The sequence below is a fragment of the Rutidosis leptorrhynchoides genome, chromosome 2 (genome assembly GCF_046630445.1).
Source record: "Rutidosis leptorrhynchoides isolate AG116_Rl617_1_P2 chromosome 2, CSIRO_AGI_Rlap_v1, whole genome shotgun sequence".
Lineage (NCBI taxonomy): Eukaryota > Viridiplantae > Streptophyta > Magnoliopsida > Asterales > Asteraceae > Rutidosis > Rutidosis leptorrhynchoides.
Window position 1 is genome coordinate 295,119,029 of NC_092334.1, and position 15,159 is coordinate 295,134,187.

Here is a 15,159-nt window from a genome sequence, read left to right on the forward strand (position 1 = left end):
ACAACACTTTTAATATATTTTGATGTTTTAAGTTTATTAAGTCAGCTGTCCTCGTTAGTAACCTATAACTAGTTGTCCACAGTTAGATGTACAGAAATAAATCGATAAATATTATCTTGAATCAATCCACGACCCAGTGTATACGTATCTCAGTATTGATCACAACTCAAACTATATATATTTTGGAATCAACCTCAACCTTGTATAGCTAACTCCAACATTCACATATAGAGTGTCTATGGTTGTTCCGAAATATATATAGATGTGTCGACATGATAGGTCGAAACATTGTATACGTGTCTATGGTATCTCAAGATTACATAATATACAATACAAGTTGATTAAGTTATGGTTGGAATAAATTTGTTACCAATTTTCACGTAGCTAAAATGAGAAAAATTATCCAATCTTGTTTTACCCATAACTTCTTCATTTTAAATCCGTTTTGAGTGAATCAAATTGCTATGGTTTCATATTGAAATCTATTTTATGAATCTAAACAGAAAAATTATAGGTTTATAGTCGGAAAAATAAGTTACAAGTCGTTTTTGTAAAGGTAGTCATTTCAGTCGAAAGAACGACGTCTAGATGACCATTTTAGAAAACATACTTCCACTTTGAGTTTAACCATAATTTTTGGATATAGTTTCATGTTCATAATAAAAATCATTTTCTCAGAATAACAACTTTTAAATCAAAGTTTATCATAGTTTTTAATTAACTAACCCAAAACAGCCCGCGGTGTTACTACGACGGCGTAAATCCGGTTTTACGGTGTTTTTCGTGTTTCCAGGTTTTAAATCATTAAGTTAGCATATCATATAGATATAGAACATTTGTTTAGTTGATTTTAAAAGTCAAGTTAGAAGGATTAACTTTTGTTTGCGAACAAGTTTAGAATTAACTAAACTATGTTCTAGTGATTACAAGTTTAAACCTTCGAATAAGATAGCTTTATATGTATGAATCGAATGATGTTATGAACATCATTACTACCTTAATTTCCTTAGATAAACCTACTGGAAAAGAGAAAAATGGATCTAGCTTCAATGGATCCTTGGATGGCTCGAAGTTCTTGAAGCAGAATCATGACACGAAAACAAGTTCAAGTAAGATCATCACTTGAAATAAGATTGTTATATTTATAGAAATTGAACCAAAGTTTGAATATGATTATTACCTTGTATTAGAATGATAACCTACTGTAAGAAACAAAGATTTCTTGAGGTTGAATGATCACCTTACAAGATTGGAAGTGAGCTAGCAAACTTGAAAGTATTCTTGATTTTATGAAACTAGAACTTTTGGAATTTATGAAGAATACTTAGAACTTGAAGATAGAACTTGAGAGAGATCAATTAGATGAAGAAAATTGAAGAATGAAAGTGTTTGTAGGTGTTTTTGGTCGTTGGTGTATGGATTAGATATAAAGGATATGTAATTTTGTTTTCATGTAAATAAGTCATGAATGATTACTCATATTTTTGTAATTTTATGAGATATTTCATGCTAGTTGCCAAATGATGGTTCCCACATGTGTTAGGTGACTCACATGGGCTGCTAAGAGCTAATCATTGGAGTGTATATACCAATAGTACATACATCTAAAAGCTGTGTATTGTACGAGTACGAATACGGGTGCATACGAGTAGAATTGTTGATGAAACTGAACGAGGATGTAATTGTAAGCATTTTTGTTAAGTAGAAGTATTTTGATAAGTGTATTGAAGTCTTTCAAAAGTGTATAAATACATATTAAAACACTACATGTATATACATTTTAACTGAGTCGTTAAGTCATCGTTAGTCGTTACATGTAAGTGTTGTTTTGAAACCTTTAGGTTAACGATCTTGTTAAATGTTGTTAACCCAATGTTTATAATATCAAATGAGATTTTAAATTATTATATTATCATGATATTATCATGTATGAATATCTCTTAATATGATATATATACATTAAATGTCTTTACAACGATAATCGTTACATATATGTCTCGTTTAAAAATCATTAAGTTAGTAGTCTTGTTTTTACATATGTAGTTCATTGTTAATATACTTTATGATATGTTTTCTTATTATAGTATCATGTTAACTATATATATATATCCATATATATGTCATCATATAGTTTTTACAAGTTTTAACGTTCGTGAATCACCGATCAACTTGGGTGGTCAATTGTCTATATGAAACATATTTCAATTAATCAAGTCTTAACAAGTTTGATTGCTTAACATGTTGGAAACATTTAATCATGTAAATATCAATCTCAATTAATATATATAAACATGGAAAAGTTCGGGTCACTACAGTACCTACCCGTTAAATAAATTTCGTCCCGAAATTTTAAGCTGTTGAAGGTGTTGACGAATCTTCTGGAAATAGATGCGGGTATTTCTTCTTCATCTGATCTTCATGCTCCCAGGTGAACTCGAGTCCTCTACGAGCATTCCATCGAACCTTAACAATTGGTATCTTGTTTTGCTTAAGTCTTTTAACCTCACGATCCATTATTTCGACGGGTTCTTCGATGAATTGAAGTTTTTCGTTGATTTGGATTTCATCTAACGGAATAGTGAGATCTTCTTTAGCAAAAAATTTCTTTAAATTCGAGACGTGGAAAGTGTTATGTACAGCCGCGAGTTGTTGAGGTAACTCTAGTCGGTAAGCTACTGGTCCGACACGATCAATAATCTTGAATGGTCCAATATACCTTGGATTTAATTTCCATCGTTTACCAAATCAAACAACGCCTTTCCAAGGTGAAACTTTAAGCATGACCATCTCTCCAATTTCAAATTCTATATCTTTTCTTTTAATGTCAGCGTAGCTCTTTTGTCGACTTTGGGCGGTTTTCAACCGTTGTTGAATTTGGATGATCTTCTCGGTAGTTTCTTGTATAATCTCCGGACCCGTAATCTGTCTATCCCCCACTTCACTCCAACAAATCGGAGACCTGCACTTTCTACCATAAAGTGCTTCAAACGACGCCATCTCAATGCTTGAATGGTAGCTGTTGTTGTAGGAAAATTCTGCTAACGGTAGATGTCGATCCCAACTGTTTCCGAAATCAATAACACATGCTCGTAGCATGTCTTCAAGCGTTTGTATCGTCCTTTCGCTCTGCCCATCAGTTTGTGGATGATAGGCAGTACTCATGTCTAGACGAGTTCCTAATGCTTGCTGTAATGTCTGCCAGAATCTTGAAATAAATCTGTCATCCCTATCAGAGATAATAGAGATTGGTATTCCATGTCTGGAGACGACTTCCTTCAAATACAGTCGTGCTAACTTCTCCATCTTGTCATCTTCTCTTATTGGTAGGAAGTGTGCTGATTTGGTGAGACGATCAACTATTACCCAAATAGTATCAAAACCACTTGCAGTCCTTGGCAATTTAGTGATGAAATCCATGGTAATGTTTTCCCATTTCCATTCCGGGATTTCGGGTTGTTGAAGTAGACCTGATGGTTTCTGATGCTCAGCTTTGACCTTAGAACAATTCAAACATTCTCCTACGTATTTAGCAACATCGGCTTTCATACCCGGCCACCAAAAATGTTTCTTGAGATCCTTGTACATCTTCCCCGTTCCAGGATGTATTGAGTATCCGGTTTTATGAGCTTCTCTAAGTACCATTTCTCTCATATCTCCAAATTTTGGTACCCAAATCCTTTCAGCCCTATACCGGGTTCCGTCTTCCCGAATATTAAGATGCTTCTCCGATCTTTTGGGTATTTCATCCTTTAAATTTCCCTCTTTTAAAACTCCTTGTTGCGCCTCCTTTATTTGAGTAGTAATGTTATTATGAATCATTATATTCATAGATTTTACTCGAATGGGTTCTCTGTCCTTCCTGCTCAAGGCATCGGCTACCACATTTGCCTTCCCCGGGTGGTAACGAATCTCAAAGTCGTAATTATTCAATAATTCAATCCACCTACGCTGCCTCATATTCAGTTGTTTCTGATTAAATATGTGTTGAAGACTTTTGTGGTCGGTATATATAATACTTTTGACCCCATATAAGTAGTGCCTCCAAGTCTTTAATGCAAAAACAACCGCGCCTAATTCCAAATCATGCGTCGTATAATTTTGTTCGTGAATCTTCAATTGTCTAGACGCATAAGCAATCACCTTCGTTCGTTGCATTAATACACAACCGAGACCTTGCTTTGATGCATCACAATAAATCACAAAATCAGCATTCCCTTCAGGCAATGACAATATAGGTGCCGTAGTTAGCTTTTTCTTCAATAACTGAAACGCTTTCTCTTGTTCATCATTCCATTCAAATTTCTTCCCTTTATGCGTTAATGCAGTCAAGGGTTTTGCTATTCTGGAAAAGTCTTGGATGAACCTTCTGTAGTAACCAGCTAGTCCTAAAAACTGGCGTATGTGTTTCGGAGTTTTCGGGGTTTCCCACTTTTCAACAGTTTCTATCTTTGCCGGATCCACCTTAATACCTTCTTTGTTCACTATGTGACCGAGGAATTGAACTTCTTCCAACCAAAATGCACACTTTGAAAACTTAGCGTACAATTCTTCCTTCCTCAATACTTCTAACACCTTTCTCAAATGTTCACCGTGTTCTTGGTCATTCTTTGAGTAAATAAGTATGTCATCAATGAAAACAATGACAAACTTGTCAAGGTATGGTCCACACACTCGGTTCATAAGGTCCATGAACACAGCTGGTGCATTAGTTAAACCAAACGGCATGACCATAAACTCGTAATGACCGTAACGTGTTCTGAAAGCAGTCTTTGGAATATCATCTTCTTTCACCCGCATTTGATGATACCCGGAACGTAAGTCAATCTTTGAATAAACAGACGAGCCTTGTAGTTGATCAAATAAGTCGTCGATTCTCGGTAGTGGGTAGCGGTTCTTGATGGTAAGTTTGTTCAACTCTCGGTAGTCGATACACAGCCAGAATGTACCATCTTTCTTCTTGACAAACAAAACAGGAGCTCCCCACGGTGATGTGCTTGGTCGAATGAAACCACGCTCTAAAAGTTCTTGTATTTGGCTTTGCAGTTCTTTCATCTCGCTGGGTGCGAGTCTGTAAGGAGCACGAGCTATTGGTGCAGCTCCTGGTACAAGATCTATTTGAAATTCAACGGATCGATGTGGGGGTAATCCCGGTAATTCTTTCGGAAATACATCGGGAAATTCTTTTGCAATGGGAACATCATTGATGCTCTTTTCTTTAGTTTGTACTTTCTCGACATGTGCTAGAACAGCATAGCAACCTTTTCTTATTAGTTTTTGTGCCTTCAAATTACTAATAAGATGTAGCTTCGTGTTGCCCTTTTCTCCGTACACCATTAAGGGTTTTCCTTTTTCTCGTATAATGCGAATTGCATTTTTGTAACAAACGATCTCCGCTTTCACTTCTTTCAACCAGTCCATACCGATTATCACATCAAAACTCCCTAACTCTACTGGTATCAAATCAATCTTAAATGTTTCGCTAACCAGTTTAATTTCTCGATTCCGACATATATTATCTGCTAAAATTAATTTACCATTTGCTAATTCGAGTAAAAATTTACTATCCAAAGGCGTCAATGGACAACTTAATTTAGCACAAAAATCTCTACTCATATAGCTTCTATCCGCACCCGAATCAAATAAAACGTAAGCAGATTTATTGTCAATAAGAAACGTACCCGTAACAAGCTCCGGGTCTTCCTGTGCCTCTACCGCATTAATATTGAAAACTCTTCCACGGCCTTGTCCATTCGTGTTCTCCTGGTTCGGGCAATTTCTAATAATGTGGCCTGGTTTTCCACATTTATAACAAACTACATTGGCATAACTTGCTCCGACACTACTTGCTCCGCCATTACTCGTTCCGACACCATTTGTTCCTTTCGTTCTATTAACCCCTGGTCCGTAGACCTCACACTTCGCCGCGCTATGACCATTTCTTTTACACTTGTTGCAAAATTTGGTGCAGAACCCCGAGTGATTCTTTTCACACCTTTGGCATAGCTGCTTCTGATTGTTGTTGTTGTTGCGGTTATTATTGTTGTTGGGATGATTGTTGTAGTTGCTGTTGTTGTTGTTGTTGTTGTTGGGCCGTTTGTTGTAGTTGCGATTGATGTTGCGATTGTTGGGATAATTGTTGCGATTATTGTTGTAATTGCTGTTGTTGTTGTATTGGTGATTCTTATCACCGTTATCCTCCCACTTTCTTTTGACTTGCTTCACATTGGCCTCTTCAGTAGTCTGTTCTTTAATTCTTTCTTCAATCTGGTTCACTAGTTTGTGAGCCATTCTACATGCCTGTTGTATGGAGGCGGGCTCGTGTGAACTTATATCTTCTTGGATTCTTTCCGGTAATCCTTTCACAAACGCGTCGATCTTCTCTTCCTCATCTTCGAATGCTCCCGGACACAATAGGCACAATTCTGTGAATCGTCTTTCGTACGTGGTAATATCAAATCCTTGGGTTTGTAACCCTCTAAGTTCTGTCTTGAGCTTATTGACCTCGGTTCTGGGACGGTACTTCTCGTTCATCAAGTGCTTGAATGCTGACCACGGTAGTGCGTACGCATCATCTTGTCCCACTTGCTCTAGATAGGTATTCCACCATGTTAACGCAGAACCTGTGAAGGTATGCGTAGCGTACTTCACTTTGTCCTCTTCAGTACACTTACTTATGGCATACACCGATTCAACCTTATCGGTCGACCGTTTCAATCCGATCGGTCCTTCGGTTCCATCAAATTCCAAAGGTTTGCAGGCAGTGAATTCTTTGTAGGTGCATCCTACACGATTTCCTGTACTGCTAGATCCAAGGTTATTGTTGGTATGTAGTGCAGCCTGTACTGCGGCTATGTTTGAAGCTAGAAAAGTACGAAATTCCTCTTCATTCATATTCACGGTGTGTCGAGTAGTCGGTGCCATTTCCTTCAAAATAGTTAAATGGAACAAGTTAATCATACAGAATATTAAGAGTAGTTAATAGTATTTCGTAGCATAATATGAACTCATTTATAAAAGCTTTTTCTTCATATTAGCATTTTATAAGTTTAAATTCGGGTAGTACCTACCCGTTAAGTTCATACTTAGTAGCTAATATACAATTCAACTACTACAATTCTATATGAAAAACTGATTATAATAATATTTCGCGTTCAAACTTTTATACAATATTTTACAAACTTACAATACCGCTTATTTTACATAAAGCATGAAATATAGCACACAATAACTTTGATACAAGATAGTTGTGAAGACAATTCTAGCTAGTACACAAGTCGTTCAGCAAAGGCAATAAAGACACGTAATTCATACGTCCAGAAACAAGTCATGCATTCTGGTTTTACTAGGACTACTTCCCATCCTTGGTCTTGTGCAACATAACCGTTATGGCCGTTGATAAGACAGCGTGTTGTAACGTCATCAAAGAGACGAGGGTTACGTAATGTCCAACAGTCCCGTAATAATCTAAAAACCTCATTTCTTACCCCAATTACCGACTCCGTCACTTGTGGAAACGTTTTGTTTAATAGTTGTAGCCCGATGTTCTTGTTCTCACTTTGGTGAGAAGCGAACATTACTAATCCGTAAGCATAACATGCTTCTTTATGTTGCATGTTAGCCGCTTTTTCTAAATCACGAAGTCCAATATTCGGATATATTGAGTCAAAATAATTTCTTAACCCGTTGCGTAAAATAGCATTTGGGTTCCCCGCAATATATGCGTCAAAGTAAACACATCGTAACTTATGGGTTTCCCAATGTGATATCCCCCATCTTTCAAACGAAAGTCTCTTATAAACCAAGACATTCTTGGAACGTTCTTCGAATGTCTTACAAACTGATCTCGCCTTAAATAGTTGTGCCGAAGAATTCTGGCCGACTCTAGACAAGATTTCATCAATCATGTCTCCGGGTAGGTCTCTTAAAATATTGGGTTGTCTATCCATTTTGTGTTTTTAAACTGTAAAATAGACAAGAGTTAGATTCATATAAAAAAATACTTATTAATACAAGCAATTTTTACATATATCATAAAGCATAAGAACACTATATTACATATATTACACCACACGAATACAACTATCTTATTCCGACTCGCTCGTTTCTTCTTCTTCGGTTTTGGTTCGTTTTGCCAAGTTTCTAGGGATATATGATGTTCCCCTAATACGAGCCGTCGTTGTCCACATTGGTTTAGAAAAACCTGGTGGTTTAGAGGTTCCCGGGTCATTGTTACAACTTAAGGACTTCGGGGGTTGACGATACATATAAAGTTCATCGGGGTTGGAATTAGATTTCTCTATTTTTATGCCCTTTCCCTTATTATTTTCTTTTGCCTTTTTAAATTCAGTTGGGGTAATTTCTATAACATCATCGGAATTCTCGTCGGAATCCGATTCATCGGAGAATTGGTAATCCTCCCAATATTTTGCTTCCTTGGCGGAAACACCATTGACCATAATTAACTTTGGTCGGTTGGTTGAGGATTTTCTTTTACTTAACCGTTTTATTATTTCCCCCACCGGTTCTATTTCTTCATCCGGTTCCGATTCTTCTTTCGGTTCCGATTCTTCTTCCGGTTCCGACTCTTCTTCCGGTTCCTCTTCGGGAACTTGTGAATCAGTCCACAAATCATTCCAATTTACATTTGACTCTTCATTATTATTAGGTGAGTCAACGGGACTTTTTCTAGAGGTAGACATCTATCACATAATATCAAACACGTTAAGAGATTAATATATCACATAATATTCATATGTTAAAAATATATAGTTTCCAACAAAAATGTTAAGCAATCATTTTTAAAGAAAACACGGTCGAAGTCCAGACTCACTAATGCATCCTAACAAACTCGATAAGACACACTAATGCAAATTTTCTGGTTCTCTAAGACCAACGCTCGGATACCAACTGAAATGTCCCGTTCTTATTGATTAAAAACGTTCCATATTAATTGATTTCGTTGCGAGGTTTTGACCTCTATATGAGACGTTTTTCAAAGACTGCATTCATTTTTAAAACAAACCATAACCTTTATTTCATAAATAAAGGTTTAAAAAGCTTTACGTAGATTATCAAATAATGATAATCTAAAATATCCTGTTTACACACGACCATTACATAATGGTTTACAATACAAATATGTTACATCGAAATCAGTTTCTTGAATGCAGTTTTTACACAATATCATACAAACATGGACTCCAAATCTTGTCCTTATTTTAGTATGCAACAGCGGAAGCTCTTAATATTCACCTGAGAATAAACATGCTTTAAACGTCAACAAAAATGTTGGTGAGTTATAGGTTTAACCTATATATATCAAATCGTAACAATGGACCACAAGATTTCATATTTCAATACACATCCCATACATAGAGATAAAAATCATTCATATGGTGAACACCTGGTAACCGACAATAACAAGATGCATATATAAGAATATCCCCATCATTCCGGGACACCCTTCGGATATGATATAAATTTCGAAGTACTAAAGCATCCGGTACTTTGGATGGGGTTTGTTAGGCCCAATAGATCTATCTTTAGGATTCGCGTCAATTAGGGTGTCTGTTCCCTAATTCTTAGATTACCAGACTTAATAAAAAGGGGCATATTCGATTTCGATAATTCAACCATAGAATGTAGTTTCACGTACTTGTGTCTATTTTGTAAATCATTTATAAAACCTGCATGTATTCTCATCCCAAAAATATTAGATTTTAAAAGTGGGACTATAACTCACTTTCACAGATTTTTACTTCGTCGGGAAGTAAGACTTGGCCACTGTTGATTTACGAACCTATAACAATATATACATATATATATTAAAGTATGTTCAAAATATATTTACAACACTTTTAATATATTTTGATGTTTTAAGTTTATTAAGTCAGCTGTCCTCGTTAGTAACCTATAACTAGTTGTCTACAGTTAGATGTACAGAAATAAATCGATAAATATTATCTTGAATCAATCCAAGACCCAGTGTATACGTATCTCAGTATTGATCACAACTCAAACTATATATATTTTGGAATCAACCTCAACCCTGTATAGCTAACTCCAACATTCACATATAGAGTGTCTATGGTTGTTCCGAAATATATATAGATGTGTCGACATGATAGGTCGAAACATTGTATACGTGTCTATGGTATCTCAAGATTACATAATATACAATACAAGTTGATTAAGTTATGGTTGGAATAGATTTGTTACCAATTTTCACGTAGCTAAAATGAGAAAAATTATCCAATCTTGTTTTACCCATAACTTCTTCATTTTAAATCCGTTTTGAGTGAATCAAATTGCTATGGTTTCATATTGAACTCTATTTTATGAATCTAAATAGAAAAATTATAGGTTTATAGTCGGAAAAATAAGTTACAAGTCGTTTTTGTAAAGGTAGTCATTTCAGTCGAAAGAACGACGTCTAGATGACCATTTTAGAAAACATACTTCCACTTTGAGTTTAACCATAATTTTTGGATATAGTTTCATGTTCATAATAAAAATAATTTTCTCAGAATAACAATTAAATCAAAGTTTATCATAGTTTTTAATTAACTAACCCAAAACAGCCCGCGGTGTTACTACGACGGCGTAAATCCGGTTTTACGGTGTTTTTCGTGTTTCCAGGTTTTAAATCATTAAGTTAGCATATCATATAGATATAGAACATGTGTTTAGTTGATTTTAAAAGTCAAGTTAGAAGGATTAACTTTTGTTTGCGAACAAGTTTAGAATTAACTAAACTATGTTCTAGTGATTACAAGTTTAAACCTTCGAATAAGATAGCTTTATATGTATGAATCGAATGATGTTATGAACATCATTACTACCTTAATTTCCTTGGATAAACCTACTGGAAAAGGGAAAAATGGATCTAGCTTCAATGGATCCTTGGATGGCTCGAAGTTCTTGAAGCAGAATCATGACACGAAAACAAGTTCAAGTAAGATCATCACTTGAAATAAGATTGTTATATTTATAGAAATTGAACCAAAGTTTGAATATGATTATTACCTTGTATTAGAATGATAACCTACTGTAAGAAACAAAGATTTCTTGAGGTTGGATGATCACCTTACAAGATTGGAAGTGAGCTAGCAAACTTGAAAGTATTCTTGATTTTATGAAACTAGAACTTTTGGAATTTATGAAGAACACTTAGAACTTGAAGATAGAACTTGAGAGAGATCAATTAGATGAAGAAAATTGAAGAATGAAAGTGTTTATAGGTGTTTTTGGTCGTTGGTGTATGGATTAGATATAAAGGATATGTAATTTTGTTTTCATGTAAATAAGTCATGAATGATTACTCATATTTTTGTAATTTTATGAGATATTTCATGCTAGTTGCCAAATGATGGTTCCCACATGTGTTAGGTGACTCACATGGGCTGCTAAGAGCTAATCATTGGAGTGTATATACCAATAGTACATACATCTAAAAGTTGTGTATTGTACGAGTACGAATACGGGTGCATACGAGTAGAATTGTTGATGAAACTGAACGAGGATGTAATTGTAAGCATTTTTGTTAAGTAGAAGTATTTTGATAAGTGTATTGAAGTCTTTCAAAAGTTTATAAATACATATTAAAACACTACATGTATATACATTTTAACTGAGTCGTTAAGTCATCGTTAGTCGTTACATGTAAGTGTTGTTTTGAAACCTTTAGGTTAACGATCTTGTTAAATGTTGTTAACCCAATGTTTATAATATCAAATGAGATTTTAAATTATTATATTATCATAATATTATCATGTATGAATATCTCTTAATATGATATATATACATTAAATGTCTTTACAACGATAATCGTTACATATATGTCTCGTTTAAAAATCATTAAGTTAGTAGTCTTGTTTTTACATATGTAGTTCATTGTTAATATACTTTATGATATGTTTTCTTATTATAGTATCATGTTAACTATATATATATATATATCCATATATATGTCATCATATAGTTTTTACAAGTTTTAACGTTCGTGAATCACCGATCAACTTGGGTGGTCAATTGTCTATATGAAACATATTTCAATTAATCAAGTCTTAACAAGTTTGATTGCTTAACATGTTGGAAACATTTAATCATGTAAATATCAATCTCAATTAATATATATAAACATGGAAAAGTTCGGGTCACTACAGCAACCAACAAAACACACTCTCTTTCTCCCCCTCTAGCTCACGGCAGAACAGCAGCAGCAAGAGCAGAGAAAATCAGTTTTTTTTGTTGGTTTTAATGTGTATTGCAAGCTACACTTGAGTTAAGGCCCTTGGTAAACTAATAGGCATGTACCTTGGCACTTGTGTGGTCTTAAACTAAACAAAACAAGCATGGGTGTGGCATCTTGGAGACCAAAATTCTGCACACCACATATATATATTTTATAACAAGATTTATTTTATAAAACTTGTATTTATTTTATAAAACTTGTATAAAATAAATATGTATTTGTTACTTGTAATTATTTTATAAAACATTTTATAAAATATAACACAACATAATTATTTAAACCTATAAATAATTAAATCCACATCATATATAAATTATCCAAATAATTTATCTCAAGTGATCATAATTTAGAAAACCGATTTTCTAAAGTTCAAGTGTCGCGTATTCATTTAACAATCCAACCGTTAAAATAAATACATATAAAGTGTTGGCATGCTTGTTATTGGGTATGACCCGACTTGGATCATAACATAGTGGCCACGTTAATTTTAATATGTCTCTCGGGCATACGAAATACCTTCAATCTCCCACTTACACGAGAAACATAAGAAATTAATGCAAGTGATGGATACCACCTAACGACCGTCCATCACCCCCAATATGTTATGACTTTGTGCCATTCAATAACATCATCCTCTTCAAGTTTCCATCTCGAATATGAATAGGTGAATCTTTCATTATTTCCTTTCGTCCTAGATGTCATGTTAAATCCAAGAGACACATAGTGATCACTCTCTTTCTAGATTTAACTTTATCAGGCCTTAGACATCTGACTCTCAACGAATAAGAGGGACAAATTCCATCTTGACTACATACGTCCTAAATATGTACCTTGCATTGTACCTGAGCTCTTCCTTATGAACTACCATATTTCAGAATAGCGAAGGAAAGAATCAAGGCACAATACTTGGTAAATATCTGAACCCAATATGTATCTCAGGTCAGAGGATACAATGATATTCGCATTTACTCAAGATTACATGTGATCAACCACAAAGGCTCCATTTAGCAAATCTTGAGGGCGGGTCTTCCAATATTTGCATCCCACAAATATCTATGAACCTTGGTAGCAACCTTGCCCCACATTCAGTCCGTGAATGTATACCAATCCAAGTTCATAATAGTCTAAACCTCACACTTGTTCCCACGAATGTGATCGACTACGGAATTTAGAATAATTACTTATTCATGGATAAAATATGCAAAATAGGAACATGACTCTAAATAAATTAATACCATAATTATATTAATGAGTTTGAATAGTTTTGTTCCGTTACAATACTTAAAACAGATCATGACCAATCACTAGAATATCGAAGCCCTAATGCACAAACATGTCCTGTATGTTTTGCTCCATGTAAGAGCTTCGTGAGAGGATCCGCTATGTTAAGATCTGTGTGAACTTTGCGAATACATATCTTTCCCTTTTCAACTTCATCCCTTATGTAGTTGAATCTCCGCTCAATGTGACGGGTCTTTTGGTGAGCACGAGGTTCTTTGATTTGAGCAATCGCACCCTCGTTGTCACAAAAGATCTCAAGAGGGTCCTGAATGGATGGGACCACTCCTAAGTCGTCTATGAATTTCTTCATCCATGCAGCTTCCTGAGCTGCCAATGAGGCGGCAATGTACTCCGACTCTGTAGTGGATAATGCAACAACATCCTGTTTTGAACTCTTCCAAGAGACCGCACCACCATTTAATGTGAAGACATAACCGGATTGTGATCGAGAATCATCTTGATCAGTTTGGAAACTCGCATCCACGTAACCTTTTACAGCGAGTTCCTCCTCACCAGACCCATATATTAGAAACATATCCTTAGTCCTCCTAAGGTATTTCAATATACTTTTAACAGCAATCCAATGACTGTTTCCTGGGTTATTCTGGTATCTACTTGTCAGGCTAAGAGCGCATGACACATCCGGTCTAGTGCATATCATTGCATACATGATTGACCCAATGGCAGACGCATATGGGACTTTCTTCATTCTCTCCTGTTCATCTTTCGTGGTGGGGCACTGAGATGAACTGAGAAGTGTTCCCTTTTGAATGGGTACCAAACCTTTCTTAGAGTTCTCCATCTTGAACCTTTTTAAGATCTTTTCAATGTATGCACTTTGATTCAAACCTATCAGCTTCTTGGATCTATCCCTGTATATCCCAATCCCCAAAACGTATTGTGCTTCTCTAAGATCCTTAATGGAGAAGCATTTACTTAACCAAGTTTTAACTCCTTGAATTGCCGGAACATCATTTCCAAATAATAATATATCATCCACATATAATACAAGGAACATAATGGCGCTCCCACTAGCCTTCTTGTATACACAAGCTTCATCACCATTTTTAATGAAGCCAAATATCTTGGCCTCCTCATTAAAACGATGATTCCACATTCTAGATGCTTGTTTCAATCCGTAGATTGACTTCTTTAACTTGCATACCTTCTTAGGATATTTCGGATCAACAAAACCTTCAGGCTAAACCATGTAGACATCTTCCTCAAGATGTCCGTTTAGGAAAGTGGTCTTGACATCCATTTGCCATATTTCATAATCATAATGAGTAGCAATGGCAAGTAATATCCTAATAGACTTTAGCATTGCCACAGGCGAAAAAGTTTCATCATAGTCAACCCCTTGAGTTTGAGTGAAACCTTTTGCTACAAGTCTAGCTTTATATGTATCCAAGTTCCCATGTATGTCGGTTTTCATCTTGAAAAGCCATTTACAATCAACTAGCCTTGAGCCAGTAGGTTGTTCAACAAGTTCCCAAACTTGGTTGTCATACATGGATTGCATCTCAGCGTTCATGGCTTCCTGCCATTTATCCTTATCAATCCTTGATAAAGCATCTTGGTAGTTTGTTGGTTCATCCAAATCAACCACATAGCAACCATCCATG